The sequence below is a fragment of the Setaria viridis genome, chromosome 7 (genome assembly GCF_005286985.2).
Source record: "Setaria viridis chromosome 7, Setaria_viridis_v4.0, whole genome shotgun sequence".
Classification (NCBI taxonomy): Eukaryota; Viridiplantae; Streptophyta; class Magnoliopsida; order Poales; family Poaceae; genus Setaria; species Setaria viridis.
Genome location: NC_048269.2, coordinates 17,663,084 through 17,669,984, shown reverse-complemented (window position 1 = coordinate 17,669,984; position 6,901 = coordinate 17,663,084).

Below are 6,901 nucleotides of genomic sequence, written 5' to 3'. Positions count from 1 at the left end.
AGTTTTGTTAGTGGCTTGTAAAAAATATTATTTGGCTGTATTTTGTGTAATGCTTAACAGCAACAATCTTCTTCACACGTTCGTCGTGCCACCCTGCCGCCAAAGCATCCTTGTCGTATGAGCACGCCTCCGAAAACGACCCAGACCAACAAGCCATACCAAGGTCCCCTCTCTGACGTGATCCAATCCCTTGTAGACAACTACACAATCCTTCACCCAGCTCGCCTGATCCGCATAGTCTATAAAATCAGCTTAATTATATACTACTAGCTAGCAGCCATGGCCGCTTCCCATGCCGCCACAAGGTGCACTGCCACCGCGCTACTGGCCTCCCTCCTCTTCCTCGCCGCCGCCGTGGCCGCCAAGGGCGAGGGGGGAGCGCATGGTGGGCCGGACGCCGCGCGCGCCGGGAGCCCCATGGACTGCGTGGTGGAGTGCGCCAAGCGGGCGGTGGAGTGCGCCACGGAGGCGGTGGAGTGCACCGCGGGGTGCGGCGGGCAGGGGAGCGCCGCCGTCGCGTACGTGGAGGCGCCCGTCCGCGCCGCCGAGGCACGCTGCGTGGTGGCGTTCGAGAGGCTCTTGCGTGAGGCGGCGGGTCACGGCGCTCATGGTGAACCGCAGAAATGGCGCAGCAAGCCCGAAGAGTAGAAGTGGAGCTCGATCCATGTACGCGTGAGCGTGATTACTGTTGTGAATTGTTATGTAACATGTCGTGCCACTTGTGAATAGCGTTTTAAAAGAAAAGGAATGTGAAAAGGTGCCAAAAACATCGTCGTGTGTATCCGGCCTATCTCGAGCTCGACACCGCCGCTGCCGAGCACGCCAAGAAGTAGCTGTTGGGCGCGGCAGATGGTCGTCGATCGGCAGAAGATCGTAGTAAGCGACCCAGCTGACGGCCGGAAGCGATCGATGTGGCAGGCCGGCGGCATGGCGCCGGCACTGCAGGTCAGCTGTCCGGTGCCTGGAGCGATAGGATCGGTTGCGACGCCTTCTTTTCACGCTTTTCTCATGCCTTAACCCATATATACAAACAGTACAGGCTCGGTCACACAAACACAACGCAACTAGCCACAAGCCATGGCCTCCGCCGCCCGCACCACCACGCGGTATGCCCCCGCCGCCGCGCTCGCCTCCCTCCTCCTCCTCCTCGTCGCCACGGCCTTCTTCGTCACCGGCACCGGCGCCGACACCGCGGTCACGACGACAGGCGGCGATCCCGACCCGCCGGACCGGAGGATGCTGGACTGCACGATGCGGTGCGTGACGGAGGCGATGGGCTGCGCCACGCGGTGCGCGAGCGCGCGCGCCGACGAGGCGCCCGTCTGCGCCGCGGCCTGCGTCCAGGCCGACATCGGCTGCCTCGGCGGCTGCGGCCTGCAGCAGCCGCAGCCCGCGCCCACGCCACCAGCAGAGTGAACGTGACCCAACCACCACACTGCCTGCGCTCTTCGGCTGCTCGGCCTGCATCGTGCCTTGTTGCGGCTGTCACGTACGATGCCACGCGCAACACCTAAGCTGATGTTTTCATGCGCCCAACCCATTCAACTGTAATTTTTATCTTTGCTTGGAACGAAAGTGCTCTTAGAATATAAGTATGTCACAACCGATGCCAAAACCGAAACCGAATGTACACTTCATTCGTACGTGCCGCGACTTCATCAGTGAATATCATTACAATATCATATATATATATATATATATATATATATAAATGCAACTTAATACAAAATGACCCTATAAAACCAGATGTGGCATAGTACTATCAATTAGCATGAACAGATTATTTGTCCGAATAGCCACACGGCAGTGCTCAGACAATGCTATGACAAATCCAATTGCTCGTGGAACAAGTAGCTACGCCAGGGCATGCACATGAATACTTAAGCTAGGCCATTTATACCTCGCTAATACAATCACGCCGTTCCCTGCTGTTTTAACAAATCCAGTAAATAAGAATTTATATTTATATAAAAGTCTAGTAAATAATAATTTAATATTTATAAAAGATGTACATGCAGCCAGTTCCATATTAAAATGCATATTAAAGGGAAAAAACTTTGCGTCACTGAACTTATCTTCACGTGGCATCACATTATTTGTATAGTATATATGACTGAATATATGAATACACAAAGTAAGTGTAATTTATTGATTCCGCAAACTTCTTTTTTAACATATTAATCATTCCCAATTATGCAATGCCATCATAATAGCATGATTGTTCCAGTGTAGCTTGCCATCAATTCAAATCTGAACAGTTAATACACCGATTTCTAAAAACTTTGTTAACACAATTTCCAACAAAAAAAAACTCTAATGATAATGGTAACAAACCCTACCATATCTAAAAACTGTGATCCAATCATAACAAAGTAAAATGATTTTTCCAATGAGTGAAATTCTATTGAAGAAGTTAGCAGCAAGAGTAAACAACAGTGAGAATAAAGGAATTAATGAGGGTTGGCGACTGGTGGGAAGATTTCGTGCGGTGATTTCCGACAGCACGCCTTCCCAAGTGGTGCGGTCCCATCCGTGTAAAATAGAAAAAACGAGATAAAAACAGACAACAAAAAAAATAAAGAAGGGGAAATAAAAAAAGATAAAAAAAGAAGAACACGTCGTCCCATGTCCCTGGCGAAGCTCGTCACGCCAGCCAGGAGCAACTCATCGCAGTCCCGGTGAAGCTCGTCACGCTTGCCGGGAGGAGCTCGCCGCGATCCTAGCCGAGCTTGTCGCGCCTGCTGGGAGGAGTTCACCGCGGATCTGGCGAAGCTCGTCGCACTGGCCGGGAGGAGCTCGCTGCGGACCCCGCGGAGCTCGTCGCACCGGCCGGGAAGAGCTCTCCGGGATCTATTGCCCCGCTCACCATCGGGACCATGGCGGTGCACCTCGTGGTCCCCGTGCTCCTCCCCCACACATGCGGACGAGCCGACCACCATGCCCCCGCGGCCAGAGCCTCGCTGCTCCCTTGCCCCACTACTGCCATGCTCATTGCTAGGCGGAACTGCCCCTTGCGCAGAGCTCGCTCGGTGGTGGATCTCATGGAGAGAGAAGTGGAAAAGACAAAAGAGAAGGGGAACGGGAGGGAAGAGAGAAAGGGAGGGAAAAAGAAAGTGAAAACGGTGGGGGGCGCGTGATGGGTGGATGTGGACACCGCCTGTGAGGATGAGAACGTCCGGACGCCTATAGCCCGTGAGGACGAGAACTTCCGGACGCTCGTAGAATTGACATCGTGCTGCTTTGAGCAATATGTGCAAGTGCCATGCTATATATCTCCAACCATTCGGTGTTATGCTATTAAATGTTTTAGGGAAGAAATCTGAAAGGACCTTTGATGTTGCCTAGAGGGGATGAATAAGTGAACCAAAATTTTACAAAAACTTGCAGCGGAATTAGTAACTTACGGAATCTCCAAAGACTTTTCTGGATTCTCCGCAACTTGCGGATATTCCGTAGAAATCTACGAAGTATCCGGAGCTAATGAAAAACTCACAATACGCCTATACAAAACTCAACCAAAAGTAGATCGATGAATTTCCATATACCATTGAGTTGTTTCCAAGCTATTTCACTATCTACTTATAGCTCAAACCTTCTTAAAGGATAGATCAAGATGAATCCTAGAAATGAGCTAACACAAGAAACAACTAGTGAAATCAACAAATCAAGTATAAGAGACATAAGGATTTGTTTACCAAAGTTCAGATTCCTTCACCGAGAATTCCTACATCTCCATTGGGTGCTTCCAATGAAGCCAAGTCGCTCTCAACCTTTTCCCCACTTCACTTCTTGATTTTCTTCCCTTGTGGAGGCAAAATTGAAGCCTTCACAAACTTCCCACAGCACACCACAAGCTTGGATGCTCACCGGGCGACGCTTAGCTGTCTAGGAGGCTTGACCTCCAAGAGTAACAAACGCCACAAAGGTTTATTGCTATGAACTCGAGTGCTCAAGGAAGGATTTGCTCTCTTTGACTCAATCTTTCAATCCCTCAACCCAAATTTGTTCTCTTCTCAAATCTCTTACAATCCTAGAGATGGGAGGGCTCAAAAGGGCTACGGAGATGTGTTTTTCGTGTGGGGAACTAGTAGCAACAAGTGGGAGGAGGTGAGGGGTATAAATATCCATCCCCAAAAACTAGCCATTGGGCTGTTAAGTTCCGGAAACTATGGAACCCCAAACTAGCCGTTAGGTTCAAAAAGTTCTAGAAATTCCGCAAAAAGCTGTTAGGTTCAACAAGTGGGAGAAGTCTTCGAAATTTCCGCAGGTCCACTGGACAACATAAGTCACCCCAAGAGAAACGGCATAACGTTTTACTTCGAACTCCGAATTCGATGATCTTGGACTCTACGAAAAGAATGCCACTGGACGGGTACATACTTTTCTCCAATTTTTTGCTTCAAAACTTTGTTGACGAACCTTTTGTTTTCAAAAGTTCCGCAAAAAAGTTTCTTCATTTTTGTTTTCTGAATTTGATGTTTACAATTTTTTCTTGCGAACCTTTTTCTTTCCAGATTTTTGTTTCCAAGTTTTTTAAAAAAATTATCCTCGAACTTTTGTTTTCCAACTTTATTTTTGAAAAAATTATCTCATTTTTTCTGTTTTACACGGACAGGACCGCACCACGTGGGAAGGCGTGCGGTCGGAAATCACCGCACGAAACCTTTCCACAGGTTGCCCATAAACTTGAGTTGCCCCTCAAACAATTGCAATTTTTAGGCCACAATTTTCGGGACTCTACGGAAAGCTTATTTAGAGGAGTATCCATTCCAACTTAATATAAGCTCCAAGACCACCCGGTGCAAGTGTTGTGACAAGTGTTTCTCTCATGTTAGCACCTAGAAGGTTAGGATTGAGCACTGATACATAAGCGAAGCTATCCATGTTGCATGCCTCTTGATAGTACGACGTTACATATACTTAAGATCAAAGAATAAATACAATATCAACCACTAGAGCTTGAATATCTTCATCATGCCGCTTTTCTTCAAAATTACACTTTGAGGGGTTTCCAAGTGTTTCTTTGTCTCTTTCTTGAGCATTATCCTCCTTGAGCTAGTGACTTGATGTTCGCCAACATATATGATCAATAATCAACTTGACATACTCAAGTCACCTTAATTCAGATGATCTAACAATAGTTTCATGCTTTGCAATGCTTCACTTTTCATGGCTTGATTGGTTCCTCGAAGTTCTCCCAAGCACTAGCTTCTTCACCCTAGCAACTATCCCATGGCTCAAGCCGTTGCTTGACCAAACCTTGCTTAGTTCCTCATTGCTAATCACTTGCTTGACTTCTTTCTCCAATCATGCCACTTTGAGTTTACCTTTGCTTTAATATCAGCAATGAATACCTATTCGAAATCCATATCTTTGAATACTTGAACTTGATTCGTAGTTCTTATACCAACATTATGACCAAGTAATCTTCTATCTTAACTCTTCTTGAAATACTAAGTACTGGTCAAATATATTCTTTCTTGATAATAAGGAATATCATCCATATGATCAAGCAACCTATCATTGAAATTCCATTCAATTCACCATTACTAAGTACTTATATCATTGTTATAATCTTGATCAATCCTCATGCAATTTTCAACTTTCTTTGATTATACAAGCAAACAAGTAATGAGATCATATAATTTTACTTCCATCTTTGTCTCTTTCACTCAATTCAATCTTTGCTTGTCATGTCTTTACTTTTGCATGCTTCATATGATTGACTTTGTCATTTCTAATAAAAATCTTGCCAAAGCTCAACAAGCTCATCAGTCTTTTAATTGCTTTTGTCATTCAATCATAAAACCCACAAGGGGCCTAGTTGCTCTTTCAAAATCCCTAGAGATATAACATAAAATTAGTAAATACTTTTAAAATTATGCTAAAGTCAGTTACAGAGTTTCAGCTTGCAAAAGTACCCAAAAATTATAGCCTAAGTACCAATATTTTAGTGTGGTTAAGCATTACTACTCCATAGTAGACAGGGGCACATGAACCCCTTTGGTATGCACTATTGTCCAGCTGCCCCCTTGCAAACTGCTCAGGTGAGAAAGTAAAAGTGGATGCGTTGAATTGTATATGGTATCTAAGTTTTTAGCCTGGGTTATTTGCTATGTTTCAATTAAAACACAAAAGAATCTATCTATGATAGAGATTTTGATTATACAAAAGGGTAGGGAAGGCAATAGTTTTGTGTATATTGTTTTTTTTTACTGGATTGGTAGTGGATGCTATGTAAACGTTTACAACCGACAAGAAATGAAGGGAACGGACGTGCCATGATTTCTGACTACAATCCAAAGAGCTAAAATGACAGCTAACTAGTGCGAATGCAAGGACCACCGGTTATAGTAAAAAAAGATTGATTCTTTTTACAAAAGACACCCAAGAACATCTTATACATGATTTATATTAAGGAAAATACGAAGCAGTAACTATAGGAAAAAAAGTTACAACAAATTTTGACAAAGTGTTCTTTTCCACCGCATCCAACACAATCATGCAACTTGTGTTATTTATATCACTATTCATCTTGCTGCTAATGGAAAAGAGGACAAACAAAGAAGCAGTTAAGATTTTAAGAAAATGAAAATCTAACCGCGCAAATGTTTTTAGAAACTGTAATAAAATGTAATGTTTTAGAAATTATAATAAAATTTGCATTTTAGCTTAGAACTATTGTACAGGATCGATGAGAATGTGTCGTGAGAGGGGGAAGGGAGCATGGATCTTTTAACGTGCAGCTTCGTTTGGTCCATCCCTACACACAACATTTTGCTATAGTAGCTGTGTATGTCTTTCTGCTGCATATTGTCTCCACATAAAGAAAATAAAATGGGGAAAACAAAATTATGTTTTTATTCTGATTTTTAGGATATGTGTAGTATAGTTTTCTGCT